The sequence below is a fragment of the Cetorhinus maximus genome, chromosome 14 (assembly GCF_964194155.1).
Source record: "Cetorhinus maximus chromosome 14, sCetMax3.hap1.1, whole genome shotgun sequence".
NCBI lineage: Eukaryota > Metazoa > Chordata > Chondrichthyes > Lamniformes > Cetorhinidae > Cetorhinus > Cetorhinus maximus.
The window spans coordinates 76,021,605-76,036,665 of record NC_135892.1 but is presented as its reverse complement, the minus strand read 5'-3'; positions in this window follow the sequence as shown (position 1 = coordinate 76,036,665).

Genomic DNA, 15,061 nt, shown 5'->3' with positions numbered 1-15,061 from the left:
CATGACTGCAACTGTGGACCCAGCAATGATGCAGCATCCGGTTGTCATTGCCTCAGCTTCCATTTCAGCACAGGGTGGATGCCACCCAACATATCAGTACCGCAGTGGAAGCTCAGGCTGAGGTCAGGAAATTCATGCTTGTTACTGTGCAAGCCCAGCTAGGTGCCAGGCAGGCTTAGACTACTGCCATCATGGCTGCAGATCTCTGTGCTCAAATGGGTATGCAGGCTCTTGTGGCAGTCCAGCACTCTTGTCTTCCAGCAGGTCACGAGGATTGCTGCAGTGCTGCCCCTTGGGGGAGTGGCAATCTCAGGATGACAACATTTGTGATCCCACGGTTGTTAGTGCTCTTGCCGGTACCTGTCAGCCAGCCAGCCTAGGCTGCTGCTGCACATGCAGAGGTGGTGCAGTCTGAAGCTGGCCTGCAAGGCCCAGAGATGCTCAAAGGCATCCTGCGAGGCTACCTGCAGTCTTCCCCAGTGAAAATCATTAACCTTCCACCAATTACTCTGCAGCCTATGGGGTAGCACTGCAAAGGCACCTGCAAGACAGGCACTAAGCGAATGCACAGGAGTAAATAGTTCATTAAAGTTTGTTTAATTAGGTTTAATTGGATATAGATTCAATGGAAAGGTTTCTGTTGGTGTCTTTTATTGCAGGATCTTGGCCAAGGGGATGTTGCAATGGGGTGTCCAAGTTTGATGGGAAGGTGAGCAATAGTGGATCCATGGTGGTGAAGGGATGATCTCCTAAGGGAAGCAGGGTCTGAGTATAGGCACTCATTGACAAGCCATTTGGAGCAATGGGGTTCGGACTGCCTCCTCCTTGCCTCCCCCTCCTCCTCCTCACAAGGTGGCCTCCAGATGCCTGGTGGCAATAACTGTGCCCTCATAATAGCAATGTTGTGGAGGACACAACAGACCAGTAAGAACTTTACTACACGCTCTGGTGAGTGCTGAGCAGTCTTGGCATCAGAACCATTTCTTAAGAACGCTGAGGGTCTGTTGCATGATGTTTCTGGTGGCAGCATGGATTTCATTGTATGCCTGTTTCAGAGGAGAGTCATCAGCCATCGGCATCTCTTGTTTCTGAGCAGCCAGCCTCTGGTTCTTGTTGGTGGCTCAAGGATGGTGGGAATGGCAGGCTGCTTCAGGCTGAAGGCATTGTGGCTGCTGCCAGCATAGTGGGCATTCGCTAACATGGTCACACGCCACTGCACGTGAATGGAGTCGTAGCCCTTACAGTTCCTAAACCTTTCCCTATTGATATGTGGGGCCCACGGTCCCATATCTGTGCAGTCAGTGCCTCCCTCCAATGGGAATCCCACTATCCTGGTGACTCCACATGCCTGCTCCTCTTGATTTTCTCTGTTTAGAAAGAAAGTGATGAATTTCCCTCTCATTGTATCTAGGCCCTCCGTCACATCCCTATGCAGCGAAGGGTGGCGCACTGGGAGATTTTCGCGATGGCATTTGCTCCCAGCTGGAATTATCTGGTTGCGTAAAAATGTAGAGCGACGGTGACCTTGACGACCACTGGCAGTGCATTATTGCCCTACTGTGAGGCTGTAGGCCCTGATGAAGGGGGCAGCACAGTTCTGCAACCACCTACCTAGTGAATCTCAGGTGCCTCCGACATTGCTTCTTGGTTAGATGGATGGGTCCTTTAAATAGCCCTCGTGAGTGTCCCTTGCGTAGCTGAATGCATTTCAGAGGTGTGCACTGGACCTGGCCACTCGAAGTTTAAATGGGCTTCAAACCAGTTGAAATGGTTGATTGATCCCACAATCTGAACATTCCCGATGTTTCCGGCACAAGCATATCTGTGCTAGTGTCCTTTCCAACATGGCTGCCATGCAGGCTGCACCAGAAGCATCTGGAAATGTATTTTCCGCCACTTTGAGAGTTTGGGGCTTCCATAGCGTCTACACCAGTGAGGCAGCTGGAGACTGAACCTAGGAGGGTGAGTCACATTGTTTGTATGCTAAAGAAGTGTCACTTAGCCAAAGCACAGTCAGCTTGGTAATTGGAGACTGCCACATACCTTTTTCCAAGGGCCACGCTATCACTTAAATAAATTTTGGTCAGCGTTGGTGCACTCCTGATCACAAGGGACCTAAAGCCCACTTTTGAGGCGACTGGCGATGCCGAGTCCAACAGAAATATCCATTGGAAACCTGTGGCATTTGTAACAACAGCATTTATGTGCCAACATTTGGTTAAGCTTCACTGAATTTAATTCAGCTCTTCTATCACCAACCAAACTTGAACAGGCCATTACGTTTTAGACGGCCTGTTTCTCCTGACGTTTTAAGTGGCCAGTAATGGATTAACAGATTCTTGATCATTTTCCATGCATTCCCCTGTCTACTCACTTCTTGCCTTTTTTCCAATGATTATTTAGAATGTGAAAGCATTTCTCTTGGTAATCGCAGCTCTGAATTACTTGGTTGAGAATCAAAAGTCTAGTTACACCATCCACAGTGATTTACAATGCCCAAATATATTTTCTATAATTTAAAATCTCTGCCCAGGTTGATGCAATAGCGAGTTAATACCATACCATGCCATTCACTGCTGCCTGCATCTCTAACATTATCCTGATCCATTTTCTTTTCAGGAATGCTGGAGTTAATTGGACCTATTAAAAAAAACCTTGTATTATTTCCATTTAACACTACTAAAAGTGCCCATTTAATCTGAAATACATCCACAAACTCTTAGTTTATCTTCCATTTCCTTTCCAAACTGATCTTCCTTGAACATTCACTGCAACTCGTGAAAAACATGAATGCTTCATAGGGCGGAATTTCCAGTGTGAACACTGTCTGGAGAACATTCGAGGAGGGACGGGCGGGGGGCGGGGTCCTGTTCTCCACCGGGTCCAATGGTGACCCGGCGTCCGGTTCAAAAATGGCGCAGGCAGCCCCAGGGAGGCTGCCCGCGTTGGCGTTGCTGCAGCGACATGGCTGCAAACGAGGATGCAGAGACCAGGTGGGAGGTGAGGCCGGCTGGGCACTCGGCCCCATGTTTTCCTGATGAGTGCCTCGCCGCCCTCCTGGAGGAGGTGGCTGCCAGAAGGGACACCCTTGTCCCCAGAGATGGGAGGAGGGGGCCATCGCACCTCACAAAGAGGGCATGGGAGGAGGTGGCAGCCCGGGTGAGCAGCCGCAATGCGGTGCGGCACACCTGGGTGCAGTGCTTCAATGATCTGCTGCACTCAGGAAGGGTGAGTGCTGTGGGTCGGTGTGTTGAATTGTTTTGGGCTAGCCATCCCCCTGTGGTGCTTAGGGGTGTTAGAGTCTGAGAACCAACTGTCAATCATGCCAGAGCTGGTCAAGGGGCTGAGCCCTGGTTGCTTTGACTGAGTGCCTTGCAGCTCGAGGGCCACGACTCAGATCTGTCCTGCAAGGTGCTCCAGGGGTTGGCCAGGCTGCAATGGCACTGCAGGTACAGAGTGGACTAATCAATGCTCCTCTGCCCTTCAGGAGAAGACATCCCATAACAATATTGAGAGGTCACAGACTGGCGGAGGACCCCTGACACCTCCTCATCCTCTCCTGGTTTGAGCAGGAGGCCTTGGAACTCGAGAGGCCCCACGCACCTGGGTCAACTGGCCGCGGTGAGGCTGGGGCGCCAGATGAAGGTAAGAGTGCAGTGCACTGAGGTGAGAGTTTCGGATGGTTCAAACAATCTTGTGTAGTCTCAGCATTGATGGGAACCTCCAGACTGGATTCCTCATTGATCATTGAAAGACAATGGCACCATGATGCAGATCTCCATTGTCTCACCAGGTGCCTGGCATGCACAGTGACAGTGTGATGACTTAAGCTAATGACATGTCCTTCTTCTCCCTTAGATTTGCTGTCAAGCACCGAAGCGCAGGACCTCCAGGACCCTGGAGGACCACCAAGTTCCCCATGCACCTGTGTCACATCCACTCTCTGAAGCAGACACCAGTGCAGATACCAGCACCTCGGTGGGCATTAGTTCGGTGGCTAGTATCTCGGTGCACATTGGTGAAGGCACTTCACACTCGCTTGAAGTACAGGCGGAGGCAGAGAGTGACCAGGGTGCAGGCAGAAGGAGGACTGCTGGAGACCAGGATGATGTTCAGTCGAAGGCTGATGATGGGCCCCTGGAGTCGTCCATTAGGCAGCAGATGCTGGATGTCCGGCGGGGTGTGCGAGAGGGTCTGGCAGAGATCCAAGAGGGTATGCATGCCATGGTCTCTGTTGTGGAGGAGTCCCTGAGGAGCACGAGCACTGCATTGACCCTCATATCCGAGCGCAATGCCTCCTCCACGGAGTGAGTGATAACTCTCATGGACAGGCTGCTCCAGGAACAGAACCAGGGGCTCCTGGGGTTGTGCTCAGACCTGCAAGCCCTCACACAGGCTGGTCAGTGTCCATGTGTGAGGTGGATGGGGCATCCAGTATCTCAGATAGATGCCCATCCACAATGGTGAGCAGGGAGGTCCAAAGCGACCTTACGATGGCGCATGAGCTGCCTGTTCTCTCTGTGGGCTCCTCTCAGGGTGCTCTGGATGATGGCAGCAGCTCCTTCGCTCCTCCACCAGTGACCGTGGCATCTGATGAGGCTGTGATGTCTGGGGAGATGCCAGATGTGGAACTGGCAGCTCCCTCCCAGGCGGGGCCAGGACAAGCTCCACTGGACAGATAATGACCGCCAAGGTCATCAGGGCCAACATCAGTAGAGTCAGCAGGCTGCCTCCAATGCCACTGCCAATGATGGGGGAGCACCTAGATGTAGAACCTGTAAACGTAAGGTTAAAGCACCTAAAGCACAAGAGGGACTGGTCACAGGTGATCTTTTGTTTTCCTGTTTTTAATGGTCTGACCACCAACACCGGATATTGTTCCGTTCAATACTATGTGAGTTCCAACATTAAATTACAATTGCTTTTGTGTTATTGGCCTGAGTATGCTTCATTTGTTTTGTAGGTGCAGGGTAGGCCAGTATGTAATGCTGGACGTGGTGGCTCGAAACTTTATTGCACAGGCACTGAGTGTACTTTGGGGGCCAAGGAAAGGGTCATTTCTGCGATCCAGGATGGAGGTGGCAGCCCTGGCATTAGGTGGTAGCTCTTATTTGGCAGCCTAGTTGAAGGAGCGTTGGATCAAGGCATCCCTGGTGTCTCTGCCTCCCTGGAGGTTACCGAGGTCTGGCTCCAAGCCCTCAGCATTCTCCTTACCGTGCTCATCTTCTGACGCACTGCTGGACTCATCCTCTGTGGCCTGTGCAGCTGCGTCAAGATCCTCTTCCTCCAGTGGGTCCCCCCTTGACAGTGCCAGATTGTAGAGAGCGCAGCATGCAACTACAATCAATGACACCCGCTCTGGGGGGTATTGCTGTGCACCCCCTGAACGGTCCACGCATCGGAAGCACATCTTGAGAAATCCTATGGTTCTCTCCACCACCGTCCTTACGGAGGCATGGTTCCTGTTGTACCACTGCTCAGCCCCTGTTCTTGGATGGCAGATAGGCATCATGAGCCATCTTTTCAAGGAAAAGCCCTTGTCACCCAGCAGCCGTCCATCCAGTTGGGCTGGAGCACTGAAGACCTCGGCACCTGGGAGTGTCTCAGGATCTGAGCATTGTGGGAGCTGCCTGGGTACCTTGCACAGACTTGTAGAATCAGCATCCTGTGATCACACACTATCTGCATGTTTATGGGGTGGAAGTCCTTCCTGTTGACGAAGGCACCCAGGTGACCCGCTGGCACCTTAATGCTACATGTGTGCAGTCGATTGCACCCTGGACACGGGGAAACCCTGCAATCGCTGCAAAGCCTCTGGCTCACTCTGCCTGGCTGGTCCCGTCTGTATGGAAATTAATGAAAGTCAATACCCAACTGAACAGAGCTTCTGTCACCAGCTTGATGCAACTGTGGACAGCTGACTGGAACACTCCACACAGATCACCCACTGACCCCTAGAAAGAGCCGGAGCCATAGAAGTTGTGGGCCAGTGTGGCCTTCAGAGCCACTGGCATGGGGTGTCTATCCACACAGTCGGAGCTGATCTCAGGCCCGATCATCTGACAAATGGAGGTCATCATCTCCCATGAGAGGCGGAGCCTCCTTCGGCACTGCACTTCATGCACATTGAGGTAGCTGCATCGCCGCCTGTAAACCCTGACAGCAGGATAATGGCGTCTTCTGCCGTCCCTTCCGCCTTGGACTTCCTGCTGGCTCTGCGCCCCTTGTGCCTGCGCCTCTCCTCCCACAGGTCTCTCCCCTGGAAGCTGCATTGGGACACGTGGCCTCCTCTCCCTTCCGCCCCTCTCTTCCTCCTCAGAGGAGGTGTCTCCAGCGGAGACCACAATCCCCATTACCAGGGTAAGGGAAGGCTGTCTGATACCTGGAAGGGCCCACAGGCCCTCCGGGAGCCTGGAAGACACCAATGAGTCCTAAAATGATGCGTGGAAATGCTAAGAATGAAGCCCCAGTCAGAGATTAAGCTGCTAAACACCAATAAGCCACCAGCAGCAAGTTATCTTCAAAACTCCTCACTACTCACATTAACAATGCTGCTGACCCTTCTTATCCTGCCTGTGGTTGAGGCTTTGCAAATTGTGGACTGCATGCCTGCCCACTTTGCCCGTACAACAAGTGAAAAATCACACGGGTAATGTTAAGTCGCCGTCAATTGGGTTGTCAAGGGCCTCAACTGGCCTCTTATATAATGACGGGTGCGGGTCCGACGAGCAAAATATCGCATGAATGTGCGATGGCTTTGGAACGCTCGCCTGACGTCATCACGCATCATTTTACGCTTGTTCAGGTTGGGTGTGCGCCCGCCCGACAAGCGAAAAATTCTGCCCATGGTCTCTTTTTAGTGTTTTTTATCTGCTTTTCTAACTCATTCACTTTTATTTGAACTGGATTTCCCTGTTTATGGCCTAGGTTTTTTTAAGATTGACTAAAATTGTATCCACTGCTAGGAGGATTGGTTTCAAAGGGAAAATATATGTTTGAGCTCCTTGAATGAGAAAAATGCACCTTTGGAGAAAAGATTTTGTAGTGAATACGTATCCCTTCCCCTCAGTCAGGAAAACCCACCCTGGATTTTGTCAGAATACAGACTTTTCCATCCACCTTAAAACTGACAAGTAGTTTTGTAACGAGCTAAACTACATGTCTACAATAGTTAACCAAGCTTTCTTCTAAATGACACAATTATATGTTGCTCTAAAGTGGTAACACTTCTCTGTGAGACAAGATTTCAATGATTGAACTGTATTAAAGGTGTGTTATAATGGGCGGAATTTAATGCCCCTCCCCTGCAGAGGTGAGTTTGGAGGCGGGACGGGCTGTTTTACTGGCCAGGAGGGTTGGGGTTGGGGAGGGATGCCTGCCCGTGATTAAGCCTGGGGTGGGAAGGCTCGTGGACGGCCTTCCCACCCAGATGCCTGTTGAGGCCCTTAAGTGAGCAATTAGTGCTCTCTTAAGGGCCTCATTCTGCTGCTGTTGATATTCACCCAGCAGCAGGTGAGGGACTTGCCATATGTGGCGATTGACAAGCAAACCCATGTTGGGTTTTCTTGCGACCTCTTAGGGGTATCTCTCATTCAAAGGCCTTCAGTGCCTGATTGAGGGACCAGCACTAAGAAAGGGGGGCTGCTGCCTTTTCTTCCAACCCCCTTCCCCTCCCCTCCCCCAACTTGGCAACCCGCCCTCTTTACCACTGCAATTCCACCCTCACCTATCTTTCTCCAAGGAATCCAATGATGATTCCTGGTGAAGGCCCACGTGCATTACCAGCAATAGCCACCGGTCCTGGTGGCCCTGCCAGTAATGGAGACCTGCTGGCCTCTGATTGGCTGGCATCTCTGGTGGGTGGGATTTCAGCTTGACTGGGGGAGGTCCTGGAATTATACTTCCTCCTGTGGAGCCGGGAGCCCCTGAGGCAGTGTTTTCACTGCCAATTAGTGTCGCAATTCCCTCGGGGTACAGCAGATTGGGTTGGTGGGGCTGTCACCAGTTTTGGTGATGTTTGTCGGGGTCCTGCTATGCCCTGCACATTGTAGGTATGGAAAGAGCCTGTATCTAAGGACCAAACATGACACATGCAGTAGAAAAGGAGGAGGTGGGAGGGGCATGAAGAGGATGTAGCCGAAACAGAGCAACCATTGCAGGAGTACCATTGGTATCGCAAACCTATGATTAAGAAGTTCCTACCCTAAGATCTATCTTCATGTTTCAAGTTTCTTGGTAAAGAAATTCTCATTGTTACTGACAAACATAAACTTGGAAGCAAAACATTGACAGTGATTCATGCATTTTTATTCAAAGTAATGGTGAAGGTGTGTGTGCGTGCACAATAGCATGTTATGGCCCTTCTCTATAAATCCTATATGATATATGGATGTTGAGGCTTCCTGGGAGCCTTGCTTGTGATTGAGGTGCCTGCCTACCTTCATGCATTACAGATCCTGATAGGCCTGAGCATGTGCTGGAAAGGATTGATCTATTTTGGCTCTGGGGGCCTGTTTCTCCTGTCATTTGTCCAGATCAGAGACCACAAAACAACTGACGGGCAGGGGACTGATAGAGACCGGAACCGGCTGAGAACTCATGCTGGCCACCGACCTCTATGGTTTGAGAACATGACATTGCTGCAAGGTCTCTGAATCTGAACTTGATATTCTGGTACAAAAGCAAAGTACTGCAGATGCTGGAAATCTGAAATGACAGACTGCTGGAAATACTCAGCAGGTCAGGCAGCATCCATGAAGGGAGAAACATTCAGGATAATGACCTTTTGTTAGACTGGGCTAGAATGTTTCGTCAACCAGATGAGTGGAATTTTCCGTGCCCGCTGGCAATTGGGCATCACGGTGGCGTGAGCGGACAATATAGCGGGAAGGCTAAAAATCAGTTTCACGCTGTTGTGAAACCAGTTTGTAATCGTCCGCTCCGCCAGTCAATGGCGGGCCGTGTTTCCCGACGCCGCATGTCAGGAACATCATTTTAATATATTTGCATATCATTATAACCCCTGCTTGCCCCAGTCATCCCCCACACTGCATCATCCGGGCACATCGGTGCGATTGCATGCCAACGTGTTTCACAACTGTACATAAGTGACGTGCAGCTGGTGAGCTGCACTTCACTCGGGACTTTGAGGCTTGTTTGCCTACCTTGCTTTGGGCAGCACTTGCAGTCATCAGCACTAGGCTTTGGAGGCAGCACCACCTCACTTTTAGTGGGGGCTCACGGGCATGTCCCCCTAAGGTGGGGGTAGCTTTTCAACGGCTGCAGGGCAATGGCTTGCTTGGGGAAGGGGGACAAGTGGCCCCAGGCAAGGGAGAGGCTCCAGGGCTAGGGAATTACTGGGGAATAGGGGTATCCCAGAGTGTGTGTGTGTGGGGACACAAGTTGACCTGTGCAAGTGGCCTCAAGAGGGTGAGGGCTGAGGGGGCAGTCTCCAGAAGGGATGAGGCCAGATGGAGATGTGAGAGTGTGTGTGAGAGGGTGAGTGGTGATGTCCCTTGAGCTGGCAGTGAGTGAGATGCCAGTGAATGTGTGATGAGCTTGCAAGCGTGTGAGTTTAGAGCGATGAGATGGTTGCCTTACCCTGGCAGCACGAATGAGATCATTCATCCTCATTCTGTACTGGATGGCCAACATCTTCTATGCAGTGTTGGCACTGACCACCCCTGTCACTGCCTCCTAAGCTGGAGTGGTGGTACTGATGGGCCTCCTGCAACCCAGAGCGGGTAGAGGACATCGTGGCAGACTCCAATCGTGTCCAAAAGGCATCCGAGGGATGTGTCACTGAATCGGGGGGGGGTGCTGCAGTCTTCTTGCCTTTCGGGACCATGTCTTCTGTGCAGCAGTCCTGGGCTGGAAGCTCTGAGAGGTGTGCGCGTGGCTACACTTTAAATACGTTGCCCGGCGTGAGGAAGCAGCAAGGTGATGGTGTGGTGGGTGAATCGGAGGCTGCCTGCCAGCAAAACGGCGTGAATCCTAGGACTGCATGATTAATGAGGCGAGATTGGAGTGATACCGTGTGAAAATATGTCATTGCAGCCAATGGTTAAAACCTCCTTTTTCCCTCCCGCTACTGCATTTAGTGCAAACCTAGGACAATTCCATCAGTTAACTCTGTTTCTTTGATCTCTCTACAGATTTTTCCAGGCCTTCTGATAATGTGGTAACCTGGGACCGGTGGGCTGTCTTAAGCCACTCATTTTACACTTGCAACTGTCAGCCAGATGTTGACGAGGCCTGGCTCCCAAAATGGGCTGGAGTTCCAGCCACTTGAAAACCAAATGTGCTGAGATGCTCAGAAACTCCTGTTTCCAGGTCATTGTAGATGGGCTTAAATCCTTCCCTTTCATTGCTGAATTGTACCCAAAACACAAATAATAATAAAAATATAGACAGTGCAAGGCTAATTTGTATAATGAACTGGGCCGCGAAAATTAGCTCAGTGGCTTCAGAGTTGTGAAGAATGGAGGACAGTGTTTATGAGTTCAGTAGATAACTAGACATGTTTCAGAGGGCAGACAGAGATTGAGGGACGTGGTGAGAAGATGAATAGGTGGGCTTGAGGACTATTATTGAGGGTAGGCTTGTTCTATCGAATACCTCTTGCTTGTTGATAATAACAATTAGGTGCTGGCATAGTGACATTCAGAAATGGCCTGACATTTTCACTCATAGTTCATGAAGTCATCACAAACCCTAGATGAATTATGGTGCTGTAACTCACAGCCAGCTTTCTATTATATTGCATTTGTTGTTATCTCCTTACAAGCGTCAGATGCAAATGCTCGCAATTCTTCTCTAAATGGGCAATGTTGTCAACATTCCTAGAAAATTGCAACAGCAGTTGTTGCAAAAAGTTGCTGACTTAATTTATTTTATTGCAAAACCTTTCAGGAAAGCAACATCATATTGGATTGAAACCCTGTTATGCTCATTGTCACTTGTTTGGCTGGTAAACTGAATGTTACAATCTTAGAAATCCACTGTACTCAGTTTTAGTATATTAGGTTTCTGAGGCTATTAATAAGATTCTTTTCAGGCCCAAAATCCAGAGTCAGCACAAGCCTAACATACCTTTTAAATCTGTAATAAAACACAGAACTTTGTTATAAAAGCCTGCAAATTAAAGAGTAAATTAAAGAGCTGGGCACTATCTTAATTTTTTTTTATGCATGATGTTGCTAAATAGAACTTGGCTATATGGAACAAATGCAGTTAAACATCACCTCAAATAGCTATCCAATTTTAAATGTATTTTAGTGACTCTACGAGAAAAAACACAAGTGGGGGCGGGGAGGGGGGTTGAGAACAATTTATATATTTTGTGTGCAGCATAACTAATGCCAGACATGCTTATATATGGCATCATTAGACATCAGTTTGGTATATTCAAAACCTAAAACTGTGATTTTTCTCTTTCAATGCTTAACTTTCTAACTAAAACTCTCACTCTTTCAATCATAATCATTTGTGCAAAAATTATCTTTTACACCAATAAGACAATTAAAGAAATTGTTTATTAAAAAAAAATGATTTGATTTTATAAAGTGCCTCATCACATGTCTTAACACCTCTCAAAAGGTTTCCCATTTAATAAATTACTGTAAAGGGTCATAATACAGATGAACAAAGCAGCCATTTTGGATCCAAATAAGATCCAAATAATCACATTGAGATGAAGTTCAAAAGGAACCTCCCAATCCTGGTGAAGAGCAGTCAAGCCCTGAAAGCTATAAATGCGCTGATCATGGAAAAAGTGATTGACGTTGAACCTCACTTCCTTTGTGAGATGGATAAATTCACCTGGAATTTCAGGTTATGCTGTTTCTCCAGAGTTTCTGCTGAACTTTTGCCAAAAGCCATGGCGAGATATTGAAGAAATCCTGCAGAAACTCTATTCGTGATGTAGTCAAGGTCCCAGCCTCGTTTGTAGCTGCATCGGGGAATTCAACAAAGGAAGCAGGGAATGTGGGGAGACCATATAATGCCACAAGTCAAATTAAAGGGCTGTTGCATGAGAAAATGTAAAGGGACTTCCATTTAATGACAAGGGCCTGTATATGGCAGCAAAAAAATAATTATGCTTTAAAAGTCTTTAAAATTTTAAACTGCTTCTTTTAGTCTTTTGAAAGACTGTATGGGGCACAAGGGTAACTGGAAAACCCAAAGGCTGCAACTTAAATATGGAAACATGAAAAGCAACGGGAAGTAGGAATTTTTTTGTCTGTTGTAGGGGTGATACATGTAATGATGTTGGGCGGTTTGTTCCTATATTAGCAACAAGTTTGCCACACAATAATGTCCAGGGATAAGCCCATGTTGGTAAACTTCTTTAAAGGGAGTGAAATTAATTTTGGCCTTTTATCAGGCCTGAAATAAGTAGCGTGCTGAGACTGTATCCTGAAAGCTGAAGGCCCAATACTCATCTAAAATTGGACCTCGGGCCTCATCAGCATATTGCCGGTGAGTGAATGGGAATAAATTAACCAAATAGGAGGGGAGAGAATGACAGGTCCCATCGTTTTTTCAAACTAAGTTAGGGGCTTGGTTATCTTTTAGATTTCAGTTCCGATCTACCCAAAATGTTAACTCGTTTTTTATCTTTGCAGATGTTGATGGATCAGCAGTTATGTTTCATTTCATTTACAGCTACTTTTGTTGTTTTCCTTTTAATTAACTTGTCTGTTGCTGAAGGACTGTGTGTGAACTGCAGAATTTTCATGAGCGGGCATGTACTTACAATGGGAGTTGGGTATTGTTCAAATCTCCTGCCACCTTCCTGCATTCCAGAACACACACACATTTGTAATTGCACCATAGAAAGGTTAGGATAAACAGCGTTGGCCACAATGAATGCAGTCTTTGGATGGTGATTAAAAACCAAGCCATCTAGATGACAGAAAAGCCTATTCTTTTATTAAAAATGAAAGTCATTCACACTTCTCCTGCCACTGGAGAGCAATAAAGATGTCGTTGACCTGAAAACTGTATTAAGGAACATATTGTGCATTTTATAATTTCTGGCCTGCATGTGTTTCTGAAATAAACAGTTCTTGATCATGCATGTTCCTAATGTACTCAATGGGCTAATAAACCACACATCAGTTCTACAAGGAATGTTGGCAACAGAGGATATATAAATGTGCATTTAGGAATAAGATTAGGATTATTCCATACTTGTGAAGAATAGCCTTCACCACTAAAGCAAAGATAAGTGCTTCTGGCGGCCAAGTATTCTGGAATAACACATTTATCCACCCAGGGATCTAGGAATTTGTTTGAATCTTGTGCTTGAATGCACTTGCTAATGTGTTCCTTTTGTTAGACATAAAAGTCTATTTGTTCGAAAAGATGGCAGCACTGAGGGCTGGTATGAAGGGTATTAAGAGCTGATCTCAGTAACAGAATTGACCTATTGAGCATATTATGGGTGAAAAAAAAAATTAAAGTGGAATGTTATCTATTTACCGATTAGAATATTCACACAAATAATGCAATTTGTCTTCTGACCCATGTTGTATGCCGTCAGAGCAAATAGTGTCACCTGTGGCTCACATGGTAGTGTTGAGGGAGCGCTCCACTTTTGGAGAGCTGCCTATTGGATGAGATGGTAAACTGAATTCCCTTCTGCCTGTTTGGGTGGATGTATTGCATGGTGATATTTTGCAGGAGAGCTATCCCCAGTGTCCTGACCAACGTTTACCCCTCAATCTGCATCACAAAAACAGATTATCTCATCATTATCACATTGCTGTTTGTGTGAGTTTGCTCTGTGCGAATTAGCTGCCATATTTCCTGCATTACAACAGTGACTACACTTCAAAAGCATTTCAATGGCTGTAAAGCACTTTGAGACATCTGGTGGTCATGAAAAGCGCTATATAAATGCAAGATTTTGCTTGTAACCACACTTTGGCTCCGCAACCACAGTGCTGTTAGTTTGCAGTGAATTCTGTTTGGGAAAACATGTGGCCAGGTTATACTTGTTAATACAGAATTATAACTCAAAATTCAATGAAAAGTTTGCATTTATAAAATGCTTTTCACGAGCTCAGGACATCCCAGTGTAGCCAGTGTAGTACTTTTGGACTATAGTTACTGCAATGATTTGTGTATTGCTGAAAAAAGACATGGCAAAACTTTTCATCTTGCACTCATCAGGATACTTCACAAGAATACAAATACATGGGGAAAACAACAGTTTATACTTTATGAGAAGAAAGCGTTGATTGGTTGGCAAGTGGACTCTGATTGGTAGAAGCGTTGCCATGGAGAATGCACCAATTGCTGTTGACTGGCAGTTAACTGTCAAGCATTGTTTGAAATTTAAACCAGGTAGCTTGACCCTGATTGGTCAAGGGATTGCCCTGAGGAATGAGTCAGCGAATGGCTGTCACTTATTTTGTTTAGCTGCAACAGGTGCAATGTGCATACATGTTCTTTCTGTCTGTAAAGAACAGGGCCCTGCGCATTAATATATGTAGTTTCTAGTACACATAAATGCACCACACTACAAGCCTGCCTGACAATCTTAAATTGTTTGTCAGCGTAATTCTTAGCACACTGAGGATTATTTAGCAAATGTTGGCTAATCGTGGAATGACATTTAATGTTGGACACTGTGTTTTGAACTTTGCAAGCATGGGCTGGTTGTGTACGGTCTGTACCATGCTGTGAGTTGTGCACAGCAAGGTACCATGAACAGCAATCAGAAAAATGACCAGATAATCTTTGACTGAGGGAAACTTACCGGCCTAGCTGGATTCCGGGAAAACTCTCCTGTTCTTTTTCGAATAGTGCCACTCTAAAGACTCTAATGTATAATTCCATCTGCACTCCCATGCAGTACTGAGGGAGTGTTTCACTGTCAGAGCTGCCGTCTTTCAGATTAGATGCTGAACTCAGATCCTGTGAATCTTCTCAGGTGGTTGTCAAAGATAGCGATGGCACTATTCAAAAAATGGTAGGAGAGTTTTCCTGGAATCCAGGTAAATATTTTTCAATATGATCCAATTCTTCACAGTCTACATTGTGGGAAGAGAAA